Source organism: Triturus cristatus, chromosome 8 (genome assembly GCF_964204655.1).
Source record: "Triturus cristatus chromosome 8, aTriCri1.1, whole genome shotgun sequence".
Classification (NCBI taxonomy): Eukaryota; Metazoa; Chordata; class Amphibia; order Caudata; family Salamandridae; genus Triturus; species Triturus cristatus.
Genome location: NC_140591.1, coordinates 1167610512 through 1167632391, shown reverse-complemented (window position 1 = coordinate 1167632391; position 21880 = coordinate 1167610512).

The window sequence follows — 21880 nt, the reverse complement described above, 5'->3', positions numbered from 1 at the left end:
TTCATGACGATTCACAATATCAGGTAAATACAAAGATTGCAGCCAACACGTGTTTCGTCTTGGGTAGATGACCCAGCGACTTACTCAGGGCTACAGAAATGAAAAAATACTGTTCAAACAATATATCATTATAGCTAATGTAACAACATGTATATCCAACATAAGAAGCATAAAAATCTATTGAAAAGTGATCCAGAAAAGAACCAGGTGAAAAAGATAACACCCAGTGATAGTAAACGACAGAAAACACAGTGAACGGTGCTCCCAAAGTTCAGCTAAACTCAAGTCAAGAGTAAACACCAAGACCAAAAGACTGAAAGCAGAAGATCAACGGAAAAGCAAAAGAGTCTGAACAGGATCGTACTCCACATCTAAAGAGTCCAAATTAAATGTTAAGACCCAGAGAAACTATCTTGCACAAAACGCAAATGAATATTCTTAAGTAAAAAGAACCAAGACAAATCAGAAAGTCAGCAGATTACAAAACACCCGTGTTAAAGAATTAATAAACGTCATATAATGAAAATACAGACGTGTGAGTATAGAAAGTCTGTCTTCTATATATCTAGACAAAGTCACTCACCAAATCTTATATAATAGAAGCAATACGTCACACATATGTGAGGACTATGTTTAATTTCGTGTAGTTTATGCCTGAATTAATTCGTATTAGTCCAAAGTTCAGCAATAACAGCTGAAAAACTGTAAAGAAAAAACACAAATGGGCAAATAACCATTTATATAGGATCAGTATATCGTAAAATCGCATTAAACGGATATGTGGAGCATGTAATAAAACTGAGTAACAGCGCGCTAAACATGTGTGTAAAGGGTATAATAAAGCTAGATAATAGCGCGCTAGATCTAATAAGGAGAACTATATCTCAAAGAGACCTTAAATATAAGTCGCATGCCAGACACGCACTAGCAAAGAGGAAATGATAACAGTAGTTACTCGAGGGCAGTCTGCCCCAAGTCATTACTAGAAAATATGACTCTATGTAATAAGTTCGATGTGAAATACATCAAGAAATGTTTGCTATATTACCTGAAATGAACTATTGGTTACAAGTGATCAAGGGCCATTTCGAGAATAACAAGGTTCAAGTATCTACAGCCGAAAAGAAAAAAGGAGGAAAAAATGTTCCACTCTATAATCGGTTTAAAAAAAAAAACATGTTACAATAAAGCACACTATAATCGTAATAAGCGTTAGTCCAATGCCATTATGGTTCACTATCTTTTCAAGTCATACTCGCTACATATTGGCTAAATTTGTAAAGACAATTACAGGAAACTCGAATGAAACATATCCAGGCAGCATCCTAATCATGGTTTTATTCCCAGATCATCTCTATAAAATGTTAGATCCATATCAAAAGCCATGATCCAACCACATAATATAGCACTCCAGACATTATCATATACGGTACAACTAAAACCGCGACACTATGAATATCCTGTGGTACTTTGCAAGCGTAAACCCATACATATCGCTAGAGACCAGTCTGTCAAGAAACTAAAGTACCCGGTGTTGGAATCTTACCGCATTGGAGAGTGCTCCGTTAGTAGTCAAAGGCAATTCGTGTAAGCCCCGACGTTGTTTGGTACCGCTATTTTAACCAGAAACGTGCGGGTGGCGTCATTCACGTCATGCACTGAGCAGGCACAAGAAGTACAGGTTATCAATTAATCAAGTAAATTGCTTTCGAAGGACTTAATCACAGCATTACAGAAAGGAATGAATTACTGTCCAACCTGGGTATATGATGTCACTGATGTTAAAATTGATGTATTCAAATTTGTGAGACATCTGAAATTAAAAAAGTTTTTTTAACAAAATCCTAAATCTGTTGTATCCAAAGAATGTGAACAGGCTATTGGGGAATTGTCGATTCATGATATACATAATGTCACCACATTGCTGTCTCTGAATGAAGATGTTGATGCTCCTATTAATATCTTAGATGTGGCCTCAGAACTAGATCATCAAACTAATCTAAGTGTAGATAGTGGCCTTAAGAAAAAATCTCGTTGGACTCCCCAACTCACTAGCGGGAAGAACATCAACCTTTTTCATAAAATGGTCAATACAGAGATTGATAAGTGGGATAAGCATATGATTTCAAACAAATATACTCCCAGAACATATAACCTTACTTATAAGGAACGTGAGGCTCTTAATCAACTAGCCAAAGATACGGACCTTATAGTTAGAGAAGCTGATAAGGGAGGAAATATGGTCGCAATGGATAAATCTAAATACGACTTGGAGATCTTATCACAATTGAATAACCAGACATGGTATAGAAAAATTGACAATAATCCCATGTTCATAATGGTGAAACTAATTAATTCAGAGTTACTCAAATGGCGAGATCGGGGCATATTATCTTTACAGTAATACTCATATCTTAGGATAGAGAAACCTAAATATCCCTGTATATATGCACTTCCAAAAATTCACAAAAATCAGCTTAATCCCCCAGGTAGGCCTATAATATCTGGAATTGGGGGTCCTACGGAGAAATTAGCAGAATTTGTAGATACATTCTTACAGACATATGTGAACAACCTTCCATCTTATATCAGGGATACCATGCATGTACTTAACATTCTAAATGATCTCACTTGGGACCATGGCATGAGATTTGTTACAATGGACGTGGTCTCACTGTACACAAATATTTTACATGAACATGGGATCCGGGCACTGAAATATTTCCTGTACCGAAGGCCTGTTGAACTACTTGAACATTCAGAGATGTTAATAGAGATGTCACAACTTATCCTTGAAAACAATGCCTTCATTTTTAATGGTGAATGGTATTTACAGACCTGCGGCGTGGCGATGGGTTCCAGATTTGCTCCGTCTCTGGCATGTCTTTTCATGGGATTTTTCGAGGCGAATCATATCTGGGGCCCGTCAGGAGCCAAGTGGCATGAATTTATTCTGTACTATGGTCGGTACATTGACGACTGCTTGTTTATATGGACAGGCAGCCACAAAGACTTGGTAGAATTTTTTGAACATATGAATTCCAATCTTTTCAATATGACTTTTACTATGACATCGGATTTGGAGAGGATTATCTTCCTTGATTTGGAACTTTTTCATCATGAAGGGAAGGTACAGAGTAAAATATACCGTAAAACCACGGCTTGCAACTCATTATTGCACGCAAGTAGTGCACATCCAAAAAGCCAGATAAATGCTATCCCGTTTGGAGAAATGTTGAGGGCCCGCAGGAATTGTAGCAGAGATGATGATTTCGTAAAAAATCTGAAAGATATTGAGATTAGGTTCCTTACTAGAGGTTATCCACAAGAGACGATCCGCAAGGCTAAAGAGAGAACGATGCGACTCAAATGTTCTGATACTTTAAAAGATACCTCTAAATGTAAAGTAAAAAGTAATCAGATAAGACTAGTAACGAATTACCACCCCTGGTCTTATAAACTTTACAGGATACTCAAAGATAATTGGCCGTTATTAACTGCGGACAAAACATTGGAACACCATATCTCAAAGACCCCGAGTATTACATACAGGAGGGGGAAAACAATACAGAGTATTATCAGCCCAAGCTATCCTAAAAAATCACAAACTAAAACAATGTGGCTTCAACAATTGAATATCGGATTCTATGCATGCGGCAATTGTAGCATGTGTAGACTAGCGAGGAAAGGGATTAAAGATTTTGAGTACAATGGCTCACGTACTTTCCGGATCCATGACCACATGGACTGCTTGACTAAATTTATTGTCTATGTGATTCAGTGTAAATATAAAAAAATCTATGTGGGAAGTACTATTCGCCCACTTAAAGAACGAATAGCTGAACACTTCCGTGCCTTGAAGAATCTGGACATTAGATACCCAATAGGCAATCATGCCACAGTCTGTCCGGACCAGGGAACTTCATTAGGTTTCCAGTTCCACGGTATTGAAATTGTCAAAACAGATCCCAGGGGCGGGGATAGAGAATTAAGATTGCGTCAGTGTGAGGCACGATGGATTTCTAAATTACGAGCTGTGGATCTCGGAATTAATGTTGATCATGAATTACACTACTTTCTGGATATCAAATAAGTATCGTGTTTTTATAACTGTGACTATGCTTTCTGTCCACATTTGGACTGAATTAATGTGCTGACTCTGGTGGAATAATTTGGTAGCTACTTTATACACCCTGTAGCCATATCAATGTTCCTGCTGTTCTAAATCCATGAGGAAATACTTGTCTATGTGTCCCTATGCGCTGTACCTTTTATGATATGGTATTTTGATTTTGTTTGCAACTCAGGACACATGCTCTGTATTGTCATAACTGTGATATCTGTATATAAAAGCTCCAAACTAATGGACCTCATCAATCTAAGGCTAACCTCTAAAAACACCTTGGGTGATCTGGCTCTCTGTTCTCTAAGATACTTTTTTACCTTCTGTCTTTCTCCTTGTTTGGCTATTAACAAGTTTTTACCATTCTTTTTATGGTCCAGGATGCCCTGAGTTGTTTACCAATCCCGAGGGTCTTTGTAAAGCCGACTTACTGTGGGTTAAGTCATACCATATTAAGCACTGCGAGGCGGAGCGTGAATCCATAGAGCTTGGCAAACCACTAGTAAGGGCTCACCTCTTGCTTAATTTATCCATGGATATGCACCCATATTTATCTATTGTTACGAACACTTATCATAGATGGCTTCTGACCAAATTCCGTTTTAGCCAGATTCATTTCATATTAAATGTCCCTCAGGGGTGGTTTAAGCCGGAAGACGGGGTTCCATGCAGATGTGACAATTTTTCTGACCAAGATATAACACACTTCTTGTTTTTTTGCCCTTTTTATCTTGATGCCAGGAAAAGGTTTATCCTTCCCATTTTGAGAGAGGGAGCTTTTGCCCAGATTAAACCTGCTTTAATGTTTTTACAATTAATGGAATCTCCTATAACAATGTTTGGTGTAGCCAGTTTTCTAGTTGCCTCTATTAGGCTAAGGAGGTCTAGACTGGCTACCCTGGAGGAAATCATCTAGTTTTTATAATACTGTAACACCGGGATTAATTAATTCTCCCTTTTTACTTATGTACATGTTGAATGTTTTTAAATTGTTGATTATTGAATTGTACACTTTTATGATTTTAACTAATCGAATAAAGTGGTTTTGAATCTGAAAAAATGGTCCAGGATGTCGTTTTGATTTGATGGTAACATTGATATAAAAGAACTAATTGAATAATTCCAATATCTCATCTACTTTGCGAAATAACGATGACCTTTTGAACATGGATAATTATTATTTATCAGATATTTTTCCTCTCATTGCGGGGGTTTCATTTAAAATGTTTTAGTATATATACTCATTGCTATTTATTTGGGGATGACTGGTATGATATCCATTGCCTAATTTGTGCTATGGCTGGCCGAAAATGGGATTTGTGTATACTTTTTCCTTCCACTTTTAGTCAGTTTACATATATTCTTATATAGCCCACCATTCAAAGATGGCGGCTATATTATTCATACATCGGGCGCTTTAGTCCTTTCTTTTTCTCTTCATTAAGCAACGTGAATGACGCCACCCGCGCGCTTCTGGTTAAAATAGCGGTACCAAACAACGTCGGGGCTTACACGAATTGCCTTTGACTACTAACGGAGCACTCTCCAATGCGGTAAGATTTCAACACCGGGTACTTTAGTTTCTTGACAGACTGGTCTCTAGCGATATGTATGGGTTTACGCTTGCAAAGTACCAGAGGATTTTCATAGTGTTGCGGTTTTAGTTGTACCGTATATGATAATGTCTGGAGTGCTATATTATGTGGTTGGATCCTGGCTTTTGATATGGATCTAACATTTTATAGAGATGATCTGGGAATAAAACCATGATTAGGATGCTGCCTGGATATGTTTCATTCGAGTTTCCTGTAATTGTCTTTACAAATTTAGCCAATATGTAGCGAGTATGACTTGAAAAGATAGTGAACCATAATGGCATTGGACTAAAGCTTATTACGATTGTAGTGTGCTATATTATATAATTTTTTTTTTTTTTAAACCGATTATAGATTGGAAACATTTTTCCTCCTTTTTTCTTTTCGGCTGTAGATACTTGAACCTTGTTATTCTCGAAATGGCCCTTGATCACTTGTAACCGATAGTTCATTTCAGGTAATATAGCAAACATTTCTTGATGTATTTCACATCGAACTTATTACATAGAGAGTCATATTTTCTAGTAATGACTTGGGGTCGACTGCCCTCGAGTAACTACTGTTATCATTTCCTCTTTGCTAGTGTGTGTCTGGCATGCGACTTATATTTAAGGTCTCTTTGAGATATAGTTTTCCTTATTAGATCTAGCGCGCTATTATCTAGCTTTATTATATCCTTTACACACATGTTTAGCGCGCTGTTACTCAGTTTTATTACATGCTCCATGTAGGAAGGTGGATATCTGACTATGGTTACCCCCAACTTTTTGCCTAGTGTCTAGCTGGTTTTTCGACTTAGTTGGCCTGAGATCCAGCCATTCAGGGTCTCAGGCTGTCTGCTCTCTCTTTAAAATGGACTCCATGTACCCTAGGTACATACCCAATTGGTAAGGATCACCTTATTGGACCCTGTACGGTGTACCCTAGGTACCCAGGGCATAGGTGTACCCTAGGCCTACCAGGGGCTGCAGCATGTATTATGCCACCCCTGGCCTGGCCTTCCAATCAGACACAACTGGCTGATAACTCAGCTGGGGCAAGGTCGTGTAATCACCCCTTGCTTAGATATAGTATACCTATATCTACCCTTAAAATAGACACATGTGTACCTATCAGCCACTCCTATGGCAGGCCTTAACAATCCTGGAGGCAGAGTGCCTGGTAACATGTGAGATGGTGCTCTAGCATGAGCTGAGCCTGTCTTCAGCTTTCGGAACCATGTCCTTATAGCTGTTCTATGATATAGCCTACCATATACTCTTAAAGTACCTTATAATCTTAAACGGTTATTGTAACTATGGTTTGGCTTTATCAAAACATGTTGTGTAAGGTGTCTAACACTTTGGAATAATACCCCCATACCATTTCTGGTAATGAGGATATTATTCCTCCCTTCTAGAGGGAGAGACATGTTAAAATCCTACTTTGCTGTTTAACTCTCACCAAAGCCTCAGCTTCACAAAATGGATGCTGCTGCCACAAACACGAGTCTGACCTCCTGCTGCTGGGAGCCCTCCCAGCCAGGGAGGCCTGGACAATAGGTTTCCTGCTTGGGGAGGTGCTAGCACCTCCCCAGACAGACTTTAGTGTATTGGGGCAGGGAGGGCTGAAAGGGATGAGACATGCCTGGGGCACACAAGGTGCTCCATGCATAGTCCAGTTCAAACCGGTGCTGGGGCACTCCAGCCCCAGCTCTGGCGCGAAACTGGACAAAGGAAAGGGGGTGTAGCCACTCCCCTTCCTGGTCCCACCCATAGGAGGGACCTTGCAGGTAGCCCAGCCCACTAGCCCAGTATATTAGTAGCTAGTTGGGCCCTGCTAAATTAGATTATCCTGAACCTGCAACTTGAACAGAAACTCTGGACCTTCGACATTCGACGAAAAAAGAAGACTGAAGAATCTCCCTTGTGGCCAAGGAGTGGCTACCCTATGCAAACAGGCACCATCAAGAGACTTACCCTTTGCTTTGCTGAAGTTCTACGAGGGACCGACTGCAGAGCCCGACAGAGCCTTGACTTCCAGACTTCTCCGACCCTGATCCACATCCACAGCCGAGCTGAGATCCGTGGAGGCGACGAGAGACGTGGGACCGGCTACCTGGGAAAAGTGGCGAGTATCTTCCAGCGCAGCTTCTGAGGCACCCTCGAAGTTGTGCACCGGGGATTGAGAAACCCCAACCCCAAGCACCATCTGCACCGAAGATCAGCCCCCCACACTCCACGAGTCCTGCGTGGGGCCCTTCTGCATTTTCCTGCTTGCCGCGTCTGTCCGGTTGCTTGCCCGTTGGCTAGCGGCCTTTGCGACGACACACCTTTGATTTTCCACTGCTGGTTTGGCTCCTCCAGACTGGCTCCTGCTCCTCTGCAAAAGGGAAGCACCCCAGACCTTCCTGGTCTGCACCAGAAGCAAGTCCTCCATTCTTCGTGGGTTCCGCTTGCCAAGGCTTGGTTAGTCCTAGTTCGACTTCGACGCCGCCGACAGCAAGAGCCTTCGTGGGACAGCTCGCCTCCTGGTCCTGGTCATCCTCGACGTCTCCTGGTACCCGTGGCTGCTGCGACAAGCTTCACCTCTTCACCTGCAATCTCCCGACATCGCCTGGTTCCTTCCTGGTTCCACGTGGTCACTGGCTAGTGACCCTGACTCTGTCCCTTCTGCTTGCAGGTATCCTTCCTTCTTGATCCCGGCCTTGGGATCCACCGGACACTCTTCACTGACTGCCTGTCAGCAACTTTCCTTCAGGCATCCATAGAAGTGGGCTAGGCAACTTGGGTACTTCGGTGCTCACAAGGGTATTGACTATCCTAGGGTCTAGTTTCCGAGTCTCAACTTTCTAGCTATACCAGAAGTGTCCTAAAGAACAAGTTACTTACCTTCGGTAACGATGTATCTGTAAGAAACATTAGTTAGTTAGATTCCTCACCTTAGAATATCCCCAGGCGTCAGACTGGATCCGGAAGATTTTTCGTCAGCAATACCCCTTGCGCGTCGCTAGGCGTCGTCTGCGGCTCTGCGTCCGTCGTCGGCGTCGTGCGCCGGAATGACGTCGTCGGAGTACTTAGACGCCGCCCTCGCGCGCTGACGTCAGTTCTTGTACATAGCCTTCCGCGCCAGGAACGCAGAGCCATGCAAAGACCGACACTGGTGCCAAAAACAAAATCTAGGGGCCTGAAAAGGATAACCTTAACCCTAGATGTCAGTTCGCAGAACGGGGAGGATGGGTGGGTCGGTGAGGAATCTAACTAACTAATGTTTCTTACAGATACATCGTTACCGAAGGTAAGTAACTTGTTCATCTGAAAGAAACACGTTAGTTAGATTCCTCACCTTAGAATAGATACCCAAGCAATACCATCCCCGGTGGTGGGTCTGCGAACCAAGATCACACCAGAAAGTCCTGGAGGACAGAACGGCCAAAGAAGCCATCCCTCCGGACTTGGCTGTCAAGGCAGTAATGCCTGGCAAACGTGTGTTGCGAAGCCCACGTTGCCGCTTGACAAATGTCCTGCAAAGGGACACCCCGTCCCAAAGCAGTAGTAGCCGCTGTGGCCCGAGTAGAATGGGCGCGCAGCCCAACAGGAGGGTCCTTTTTTGCCAAGGTGTAACAAATTTTGATGCACAAAACGACCCACCGAGAGATGGTCCGTTTGTGCACAGCTTTCCCCTTCTTAGCACCCACGTATCCAACGAAAAGTTGGTCGTCCACCCGGAACTGCTTTGTGCGGTCCAAATAAAAGGAGAGCGCACGTTTTGGGTCCAGACGGTGGAGCCTCTCTTCCTCTTTGGAAGGATGCGGAGGCGGAAAGAAGGTGGGCAAGGTGACAGACTGCCCAAGATGAAATGGAGTCACCACTTTCGGAAGAAAGGAGGGACGAGGCCGAAGGACAACCTTGTCCGGATGAACAGACAGAAAAGGAGGCTTTGAAGATAAAGCCTGGAGCTCACTCACCCGTCTAGCCGAGGTGATGGCTACCAGAAAAGCAGTCTTAAGCGTCAGCAGACGAAGAGGATAATTATGAAGAGGCTCAAAGGGAGCACACATCAGAAAAGTGAGAACAAGATTCAAGTCCCACTGAGGCATTACAAAAGGGACAGGAGGGAACGTGTGAGTAATGCCTTTTAGAAAGCGTGTAACCACAGGGGACTTGAAAAGAGAAGGCTGATCAGGAAGCCGCAAGAAGGCAGAGATGGCAGCAAGATAACCTTTCAGGGTGCCCAGAGCAGAGCCCTGCCGGGCCAAAGAAAGAAGAAAGAGGAGAACCTCAGAAAGAGGGGCGAAAAGTGGATCCACAGCCTTTGCTGTGCACCATGCCACAAATTTGTTCCACCGGCAGGCGTATACCGACTTTGTGGAGGGACGCCTGGCTGCCAGAATGATATCACAGACTTCAGGAGGCAAGTCAAATGGCATCAACTGCCGCCGCTCAATCTCCACGCATGGAGGTGGAGGCTGGACAGGTTCGGGTGGAGGACCGTCCCCTGCTGCTGCGACAGAAGATCCTCCCGAAGGGGCAGACGTATCGGAGGATCGGTCAACATACTGAGTAGCTCGGGATACCAGTACCTTCGTGCCCAATCCGGAGCCACCAAGATGACTTGGGCCCGGTCGTGCCTGATCTTCTTCAGCACTCTGGGCAGAAGTGGTATAGGCGGAAAGGCGTACAACAGACCGCAACTCCACTCGTGACGAAAAGCGTCGCCGAGCGAGTGCCGCCTTGGAAATTCCAACGCGCAGAACTGCTGACATTGCGCGTTCTCTTCGGTGGCGAATAGATCTAACCAAGGCTCTCCCCACTGCTGAAAGAGACCTTGCGCCACTTCGGAGTTCAGACGCCATTCGTGATCCATCATGCACCGGCGGCTGAGTTCGTCTGCTCTGGCGTTCAGAGAGCCCGCCAGATGTTGAACCACTAGGGTGACGCCCTGGTGTTCCAGCCACGTCCAGAGGCGCAGAGCCTCCTGACAAAGGGTCCACGACCCCACCCCGCCCTGTTTGTTGCAATACCACATGGCGGTGGTGTTGTCCGTGAACACCTGCACGACACTGCCCCTGACTGAGGGAAGGAAGGCTTTCAGTGCAAGCCGGATCGCTCTCAACTCCAACAGGTTGATGTGGAGACGAGACTCCGCCGGAGACTAGAGGCCTCTGATCTCCGCCTCTCCCATATGGCCACCCCATCCCAGGAGGGACGCATCCGTCACTACGACATGCTCCGGTTGGGGATGGGAGAGGCTTCTGCCCATGACCCAATCGCGGTCCGTGAGCCACCACTGCAACTGCTGTGCAGTGCCCTCCGAGATCAAGACATGGTCGGACAGGTTGCCGTGATGCTGGGCCCACTGAAACTTCAGGTCCCACTGCAGAGCCCACATGCGCCGCCTGGCGTGATGCACTAGTAGGATGCAGGAGGCCATTAGCCCCAGAAGCCGCAACACTAGCCTGACCGAAACCCAGGATAGAGGCCGAAAGATGGGAATCAGGGCCTGTATATCCCGGACCCGCTGTTCCGGTGGATAGACCCGGAACTGCGCCGAATCGAGAACCTCTCCGATGAAAAGGAGCTTCTGAGAGGGACTCAGGTGTGACTTCGGCACGTTGATGGAAAACCCCAGCAAATGCAGGAGATCCGCCGTAGTCTGGAGGTGGGAGACGACTGCCTGGGGCGAGCCCGCCTTCAACAACCAGTCGTCGAGATAGGGGAAGACTGGAACCCCTGATCTGCGCAGATGAGCTGCGACCACCGCCATCACTTTCGTGAACACCCGAGGGGCACTGGTGAGGCCGAAGGGGAGCACGGTAAACTGAAAGTGCTCTTGGCCCACCGTGAACCGCAGGTAACGCCGGTGGGCCGGCAGGACGGGGATGTGGAAATATGCGTCCTTCAAGTCCAACGCTACCATCCAGTCTCCGAGGTCTAGGGCAGCTAGAACCTGAGCCAAAGTCAACATCTTGAACCTTTCCTTCCGGAGGAAGGCATTGACGTTCCGAAGGTCCAAGATAGGGCGTAGGCCCCCTTTGCCCTTCTTGGGAACCAGAAAGTAGTGGGAATAACAACCACGACCTACTTCTGGACTCGGAACGCGCTCGACGGCCCCCTTGGCCAAGAGGGCCGAAACTTCCTCGTGGAGAAGATTCAAATGATCCCCCGAGATACGGTGGTGCTGCGGTGGCATGGCTGGAGGGGTCGTCTCGAAGGGGAGGGAGTAGCCCCTTCGGACGATTTGCAGCACCCACCTGTCCGATGTGATGGACCGCCAGTGGAGCAGGTGATGGCGAACTCTGCCGCCCACTGGCGTGGAATGGGCCTGAAAGCTCGGACTAGGAAGGCTTTGAGGCGGATGCTGCCGGGGTGGATGTGGGCTGACCTCGTCGTCCTCCAGAACCGCCTCGGCGGAAACCACGTCCGCGACCGCGCGCAGGTTGGTTTTGCGGCTGGTGGCTAGGCGCACGTGAGGAGGCACCCCTTCCTTGGCCACGAAAGGGGCGAAAAGCGGAAGATTGCGACCGCAGGGCCGAGAGGCCCAAGGACTTGGCCGTAGCCCGGGAGTCCTTAAAGCGGTTCAGCGCACTGTCCGCTTTCTCGCCAAACAGGTGAGTGCCATCAAACGGCATGTCCATGAGAGTGCTCTGGACATCGCCCGAAAATGATGTGGACCGCAGCCAGGCGTGACGTCTAAGCGCCACTGTGGTGGAAATGGCCCTACCCAGCGAGTCCGTGGTGTCAAGCCCACAACGTATAGCATGTCGCGCGGCATCCCTCCCATCGGCCAGAGCCTGGGTAAGTCGTGTCCGGACCTCCTCCGGACACAGGGGCAGCGCGTCCTCCACCGCATCCCACAGAGAGTGGGAATAACGGTCCAAGAGACAAGCGGTGTTCAAAGACCGCAGGCCCAAACTAAGGGAAGAGAACAGCTTCTTGCCAAACTGTTCTAGTCTCTTGGAATCCCGGTCCGGCGGGGCGGTCGGGAAAGAGGATTGGGAGGTGGAGGCCTGGATAACCAGGCTCTCAAGGGTAGGGTGTTGGGACAGAAAACTGGGGTCGCCCGGAGCAGGGCGGTGGCGCCTGGCGACGTTCCTGTCCACAGGAGGAACTGTGGAGGGCTTGGACCAGGTGCCCTGCAGAACGTCAATGAGGGCCTCATTGAATTGCAGCAGAGGCTCAGTGGAGCTTGCTGCAGACTGAAGCACCTCAGTAAGGACGTTAGTCCTCACAGCCACGGCAGGCAGCTCGAGCCCAAGGGCTGCGGCCGCCTTGCGCAGCACCACAGAGAAAGCAGCGCCCTCCTCCGAAGCCACAGTCGGAGGAGAGACAAATCCAGTGTCTGGAGAGGTATCCAGGCCACTGGCCTCCCCCAGTTCATCTGCCCAGTCCTGTGACAGTTGAGCCTGAGCGGCCATAGGATCCTCGGATCCCTCCCAGTTGTCCCCATCATCCGACTCCTGGTATAGAGGAGAAAGTAACGGAGCCGGGCGGTAGACGTAATGTGTCTCTAGCGGCGCCGTTCTCGGCGTCCATCGACGCCGGACTGGCGCCAGGCCCGGAGTGGGACTGAACTGGGGCCCGACGTCGAGCGGAGTCGACGTCGGCGTCGGGGGTGGTACCGGTGTCGACGCCGGCGGAGGAGGCGTGATGAGGTCGACCGGCGTCGACGGGGACTCGAGAACGGGTCCCTCGGGCCCTTGGGCGTCGAGGCCGGAGCCGTCAACGGCGCCGGGGCCGGAGCCACCGGCAGGCAAGGCAGCCCAGTCGGGTCCACGGGGCCCGAAGGCGCACCAGCGGGCGCCGACGGCGGAGCCAGGTTCCTCATGGCCGAGAGGAAGGCACTGACCTCCGCCGGCGTCGTGTTAGTCCCAGGGACCGGAGGGTATGGGGACGTGCGCGGCACCTGCGGCTCCGCCGGAGCCGCGGGGGTGGAACCACCCTGACCCTCGGCCGAGTCGCGCGACCGGCGAGGGGAGTCCGAAGAGCGGTGTCGCCTCTTGGACTTTTTGGAATGCTTCGACTTACCCGAAGACTTGGATCCCGACGACCGATGGTGACGTCGGCTGCGGCTCCGCGACCGATCCTTGGACCTCCTCCTGGACCGGGATCGAGAGGCGCGCGGAGCCGAGTGGCGAATCTCGAGAAGCTTACGGGACCGCTCCCGTCTAGCCTTCGAGGTCAGGGCCTTGCAGTCCGAACACGACTCCGCGTCGTGATCGAGGCCCAAGCAGTAAAGGCACCGGCGGTGATGGTCCGTAACCGACATCAATCGGTTACAGTCCGTACAGGCTTTAAACCCAGGCATCCTACCGGCACCGGTGTCGAGACACGATCAAAAAGGATCAAAAAAGTTAGTCAAAAATTGACTAAAGGGGTAGCTCTCCCGGATCTGCGCTTACTGGCGCGGAAAAAAGAAGAACTGACGTCAGCGCGCGAGGGCGGCGTCTAAGTACTCCGACGACGTCATTCCGGCGCACGACGCCGACGACGGACGCGGAGCCGCAGACGACGCCTAGCGACGCGCAAGGGGTATTGCTGACGAAAAATCTTCCGGATCCAGTCTGACGCCTGGGGATATTCTAAGGTGAGGAATCTAACTAACGTGTTTCTTTCAGATACTGCTTATTTCAGAACTGTACTATTTCTATCGATTATACGCATTACGCGAGAGTGTTTCCACTCTGCACCTGAATCCCGTGGGCCTCCCACTTCCTAACCTTGGGTAGTGTAGTGTAGCCCCAGCGATTCCCTAGGCCTAGGCCTATCCTATTTCCGTAGCAGTGGTCCTTATACCACTTTTTTAGTATATGGTTTGCGTGGCCCCTAGGGCCTAACTGTATTACTTACCTGTGTGACTTAATGTATGCTTGAATAAGACTGTGTTGTACTTACCTCGAATCTCATAAAGAGTGCTGAGGGTTTGACTAGAATAAATACACTTTATTTTATATATACATCTGTTGTGGTGTCCTTTCATTTGGTATTCAAGGGATTATATATGGTATAACAGCTGGCTTCACATGCCATTCAGAGTTTAGCCTAAGACTGCTCTTGTCCATGCTACCACTAGGATAGCTGGTCTATAAGGTTGACTTTACAACCAATCACCATAAGGGTTGTTTGGACTGATATAAGGTGTACACTAGAACTAGTGACATCATACATCAGGCCAACTTCTCACATTGGTGAGCAGCGGTTGGGATCTGAGCTTGCTGTTGTAATACCATTGTAATCTTGAGATACTAAATTGAAAGATCACACAGATATTGTTTAGGTACATATAACATAGATTATAAATACTTAAGTCCTACTGGACTTAGTTGTTGTAGGTTGAAGGGCCTAACACACCCTGACTACAACTACTAGAGAGGTTTAGTAGATACAACTAGTGTAGGTAGGTGCACACACCACACCCTCACTAGAATCATGTCCCTGAATGGAGATCACACTGATATTCCCTCATGAGAGGAGAATCCTAGACAGATTCCCTCTAGATATGATGCATTCACTTTCCAGGAGATGAGACAACTGTGTACCTCCAGGAGATTAAAACAGGGTTCCAACCCTACCCTTAGACAGCTAGTGGAGCTTCTGGAGGCCTATGATGCTGAAAGAGCTGCCAAGTATGGTGCCATAGCTGTAGATAAGGGCCTCCCCTCCACAGAAGAGACCCCTGACTTAACTGATACAGATGAGTTAGAAGAGACCTCAGAGGAAGAGGGAGGTAGCAAGACCCCAGTCAGAAGACTTAGTCAGGCTAACTTAAGCTTGCATGGGAGCTTGCATGGGAGCTTCCCTTGCAGGCCCCCAAGTAATCTTAAAAAGAGAGATTGGAGGGGTAGATGTCCCTCAGGGGACTCTCTCCACTCCTATCACTCAAGAAGCTCCAATGCTTCATCCCACAGGGGGATGAATTCCCCCCAAAGGAGAGAGCATGAGGCCAGAATGAAGGAAGCCAAACTGAGGATTGAAAGGGAAGAACTTGCCCTTGCCAAAGTGAAGCTTGCTCTGGCCAGAGAGCAAAAATTGTGTGGGTCAGAACCCACTGGTGGCAGCAAGGTGCAGGACTATACAGGATTGTACAACTTGATTATGAGGGAGCAGATCCTTAGTAATTGTCAGAACCAGCTTCTCCATCAACACCTGGTAGACTCAGTTTTGACCTCTCCCCAAGAATTGGGAAAGAGGGCAGATAAATGGGTCAGGACCAGGATTAGGCCTAAGAATCAGGGTGGTGACCAAAAGAAAGATACCACCAAGCCTCAAGAGAAGGGTGGGGATAAAGCAAAAGAGAAATCTTCCTCAGGGCCCCAAAACTCCACACAGGGGGGTGGGTCCCAAGCTCCCTCCTCTACCACAGTTAAAAAGCCTTATTGCCATGCATGTAAAATTCCTGGGCATTGGAAAACTGACAGCAGTTGCCCAAAGGCTAAGAACAAAACTGTTCCTCCAATTACTCCTGTCACACCACCTATTACTGTCAGCAGTAATCCCCCAGGTGGTGGGAGTGCCCCCAAAAATTTGGTTGGGTTTTCTTGGGGAACACAGGGGGATCCTGGCTTAGCCAATTCCCCTACAGCAGCTACTCTTGTCTGTGATGGTGGCATGGGGTTTGCCAACTTCACTGCCTGTCCCAACACTTTGGGTAGGTACAGACAGGAGCCCTACATCAATGGTAGAAAAGCTGAGGCCTACAGAGACACTGGAGCTAGCATCACTATGGTGGCCCATAGTCTAGTTCCCTCTGAGCAGCTTTTGCCTGGTTTCTCATACCAGGTAACTAACATTGATGGCAAACAGAACAGTCATCCCATGGCAGAAGTATGTCTCAGCTGGGGAGGTGTCACTGGCCCTAAAAGGGTGGCAGTGTCCCCAACCTTGCCTGTAGACTGCTTACTGGGGAATGACTTAGAACTCTCAGCTTGGGCTGGAGTTGAACAAGACACCCATTCTAAAATGGTAGGCCTTTCACAAAAGGGTAGTGGGGTTGTGCCAGCCACAACCCCTGTCCAAATAGATTTCCTCCCTGAAAAGGTTGGAAGGGCAGTGGTAGCCAAGCGCAGGCAAAGACAGACTTCCCTGTAGAGATTGGCAGAGCTGTGAGAGTCACAGCTCAAACCCAAACTGAGTGCCTCCGTGAAAAGTTTGGCAAGGCTGTAATGGTCTCAGCCCATACTCAGACTGACATAGGTGTAGTGAAGCCTGAAACGATGGATCACTCCACACACACAGAGAGTAGTGGAGAGGAAGAAAAGTCTCCCTCTCCCCAGACATTAGGAAAAGGTCAGCCTCCTCAGGGATCTGACCTCACCCCTTGTGAAGGGACTGCCCCAGAAGTAGCCAGGCCTGGCCTGGCAGAGCCTCTGATGTCAGTGGCCCCTTCCAAGGTGGGACCCAGTCTGGTGCAGGTAGCCTGCCTCTCTCTACCCTGCCTCAGTCAGCCCAGGGCTGTAGAGGTCAGGGAGGCCAGTGGACCCCAAAAGGGCCCCTGTCCACAAGAACCCCCCCATCAAAAGAATGAGGATTGCCTGGCTAGTAGCCCTAGCCAGGTGATGCTTAAAAACATTCCTGAGGGATCCCCTTTACAGGTAGTTAGGGACCTCCCCCAGAGGGATTCTGTTGGGCACAGGCAAACATGGGACCTTAGGGCCCCAAACCTGACCTGTCCCTCCAGTAAGCCCACAAAAGGGACCCAGACTCCAGCTTTAGGTAGCCAGAGGCTGACCCTGAGAGCACAGTGCAACTCAGTTAAAGAAAGAAAGGCATCCATGGTGGAGGATGTTTGGAGGAAGCTGAGGCCTCACTTTGAGGACACTCACTTCGGTACTCCATCTCAACACCAGCCTTTTACTTTGCAAAGACACACCAAAGGTAGAGATTCCCTATGGTGGAGACCCTATGATACCTTTAGGGTGAGGGATTTCTTAGTGGACCATGAGACAGGGGGTAACCATGCCAGTGCTGGTTCTTCCTTATATGGCCACTTAGGCAATAGAGGCTTACCTTGTCAAGGACAGCCTTATCTCCTTTCGTTTGGGATGGGGGGGGGTTGTGTAGGAAGGTGGATATCTGACTATGGTTACCCCCAACTTTTTGCCTAGTGTCTAGCTGGTTTTTCGACTTAGTTGGCTTGAGATCCTGCCATTCAGGGTCTCAGGCTGTCTGCTCTCTCTTTAAAATGGACTCCATGTACCCTAGGTACATACCCAATTGGTAAGGATCACCTTATTGGACCCTGTACAGTGTACCCTAGGTACCCAGGGCATAGGTGTACCCTAGGCCTACCAGGGGCTGCAGCATGTATTATGCCACCCCTGGCCTGGCCTTCCAATCAGACACAACTGGCTGATCACTCAGCTGGGGCAAGGTCGTGTAATCACCCCTTGCTTAGATATAGTATACCTATATCTACCCTTAAAATAGACACCTGTGTACCTATCAGCCACTCCTATGGCAGGCCCTAACAATCCTGGAGGCAGAGTGCTTGGTAACATGTGAGATGGTGCTCTAGCATGAGCTGAGCCTGTCTGCAGCTTTCGGAACCATGTCCTTATAGCTGTTCTATGATATAGCCTACCATATACTCTTAAAGTACCTTATAATCTTAAACGGTTATGGTAACTATGGTTTGGCTTTATCAAAACATGTCGTGTAAGGTGTCTAACACTTTGGAATAATACCCCCATACCATTTCTGGTAATGAGGATATTATTCCTCCCTTCTAGAGGGAGAGACATGTTAAAATCCTACTTTGCTGTTTAACTCTCACCAAAGCCTCAGCATCACAAAATGGATGCTGCTGCCACAGACACGAGTCTGACCTCCTGCTGTTGGGAGCCCTCCCAGCCAGGGAGGCCTGGACAATAGGTTTCCTGCTTGGGGAGGTGCTAGCACCTCCCCAGACAGACTTTAGTGTATTGGGGCAGGGAGGGCTGAAAGGGATGAGACATGCCTGGGGCACACAAGGTGCTCCATGCATAGTCCAGTTCAAACTGGTGCTGGGGCACTCCAGCCCCAGCTCTGGCGCGAAACTGGACAAAGGAAAGGGGGTGTAGCCACTCCCCTTCCTGGTCCCACCCATAGGAGGGACCTTGCAGGTAGCCCAGCCCACTAGCCCAGTATATTAGTAGCTAGTTGGGCCCTGCTAAATTAGATTATCCTGAACCTGCAACTTGAACAGAAACTCTGGACCTTCAACATTCGACGAGAAAAGAAGACTGAAGAATCTCCCTGGTGGCCAAGGAGTGGCTACCCTATGCAAACAGGCACCTTCAAGAGACTTACCCTTTGCTTTGCTGAAGTTCTACGAGGGACCGACTGCAGAGCCCGACCAGAGCCTTGATTTCCAGACTTCTCCGACCCTGATCCATATCCACAGCCGAGCTGAGATCCGTGGAGGCGACGAGAGATGTGGGACCGGCTACCTGGGAAAAGTGGCGAGTATCTTCCAGCACAGCTTCTGAGGCACCCTCGAAGTTGTGCACCGGGGATTGAGAAGCCCCAACCCCAAGCACCATCTGCACCGAAGATCAGCCCCCCCACACTCCACGAGTCCTGCGTGGGGCCCTTCTGCATTTTCCTGCTTGCCTCATCTGTCCGGTTGCTTGCCCGTTGGCTAGCGGCTTTTGCGACGACACACCTTTGATTTTCCACTGCTGGTTTGGCTCCTCCAGACTGGCTCCTGCTCCTTTGCAAAAGGGAAGCGCCCCAGACCTTCCTGGTCTGCACCAGAAGCAAGTCCTCCATTCTTCGTGGGTTCCACTTGCCAAGGCTTGGTGAGTCCTAGTTCGACTTCGAGGCCGCCGACAGCAAGAGCCTTCATGGGACAGCTCGCCTCCTGGTCCTGGTCGTCCTCGACGTCTCCTGGTACCTGTGGCTGCTGCGACAAGCTTCACCTCTTCACCTGCAATCTCCCGACATCGCCTGGTTCCTTCCTGGTTCCACGTGGTCACTGGCTAGTGACCCTGACTCTGTCCCTTCTGCTTGCAGGTATCCTTCCTTCTTGATCCCGGCCTTGGGATTCACCGGACACTCTTCACTGACTGCCTGTCAGCAACTTTCCTTCAGGCATCCATAGAAGTCCCCGACGAAACCCGACGCAAGTTCACACCTATGCACCCGCAGCCCGTGAACTAGGTAACTTGGGTACTTCGGTGCTCACAAGGGTATTGACTATCCTAGGGTCTAGTTTCCGAGTCTCGACTTTCTAGCTATACCAGAAGTGTCCTAAAACTGCTTATTTCAGAACTGCACTATTTCTATCAATTATACGCATTACGCGTGAGTGTTTCCACTCTGCACCTGAATCCCGTGGGCCTCCCACTTCCTAACCTTGGGTAGTGTAGTGTAGCCCCAGCGATTCCCTAGGCCTAGGCCTATCCTATTTCCGTAACAGTGGTCCTTATACCCCTTCTTTAGTATATGGTTTGCGTGGCCCCTAGGGCCTAACTGTATTACTTACCTGTGTGACTTAATGTATGCTTGAATAAGACTGTGTTGTACTTACCTCGAATCTCATAAAGAGTGCTGAGGGTTTGACTAGAATAAATACACTTTATTTTATATATACATCTGTTGTGGTGTCTTTTCATTTGGTATTCAAGGGATTATATATGGTATAACAGCTGGCTTCACATGCCATTCAGAGTTTAGCCTAAGACTGCTCTTGTCCATGCTACCACTAGGATAGCTGGTCTATAAGGTTGACTTTACAACCAATCACCATAAGGGTTGTTTGGACTGATATAAGGTGTACACTAGAACTAGTGACATCATACATCAGGCCAACTTCTCACACTCCACATATCCGTTTAATGTGATTATACGAAATACTGATCCTATATAAATGGTTATTTGCCCATTTGTGTTTTTTCTTTACAGTTTTTCAGCTGTTATTGCTGAACTTTGGACTAATACAAATTAATTCAGGCATAAACTACACGAAATTGAACATAGTCCTTACATATGTGTGACGTATTGCTTCTATTATATAAGATTTGGTGAGTGACTTTGTCTAGATATATAGAAGACAGACTTTCTATACTCACACGTCTGTATTTTCATTATATGACGTTTATTAATTCTTTAACACGGGTGTTTTGTAATCTGTTGACTTTCTGATTTGTCTTGGTTCTTTTACTTAAGAATATTCATTTGCCTGTTGTGCAAGATAGTTTCTCTGGGTCTTAACATTTAATTTTGACTCTTTAGATGTGGAGTACGATCCTGTTCAGACTCTTTTGCTTTTCCGTTGATCTTCTGCTTTCATTCTTTTGGTCTTGGTGTTTACTCTTGACTTGAGTTTAGCTGAACTTTGGGAGCACCGTTCACTGTGTTTTCTGGTGTTTACTATCACTGGGTGTTCCACATACATAGGTCACAATACAAATTCCATCCTGGATTACACACTAGTAACTTTGCCTCTGCTGAGCCTAGTCAAAAAATTTAAAATAATCAGCTCTCTGGATAGCGATCATTTGATGCAACACATTGAGATGAAACTATGTTCTCCCAGGCATGCAAATGCTCCAGCCATACCAGGTCAACTCTCAACAATTAATTTGAAGAGGTTAAAGTGGACAAGCATCACATTACCTCAAATAGCGTTGGATGCTAAGAACTTACTACAAACAGTTATGGCAGAGAGGGACTTATGCCCAAAAACCTGGGCTAATTTCCTGGAAACATTACCAAAATCTAGGAGCAAGGCAAAGAGGCGGAGCAGTCCCATGACCAAAACTAAATTCTCAATAACCACATTAGCAATGAAGAAACATCTTCAAAAGCTCACAAGACGGATACAGGGCTCAAGGACGAACCAAGGCATCTGGCAAGAAGTTCGGTTGATAAGGAAACAATACAAAAAGCTAGTATGGAAGGAAAAAAGGAACAAATTCAATGACTTTTGGGCTAAATTGGTGTATAACACTAAAAAAGCAGACTCCAGGGCATTCTGGATGCAAGTCAACTCCATCAATAGAGCAGCACAACCCATAAGCATGACATGCATCCCTGAAAATGTCTGGGCTCAGCACATAGTCGACACATTCTCAGTAAAGCCAGTGGAGTATCAGGTCATGATCTCTACAACAGTACCCGAATTCTCAAAAACTATGGTACAGGAAAGCAAGCCTGCTCTCAGCCCCAATTGCATGTACAACAGCCAGGAGAGCCCGGATCGA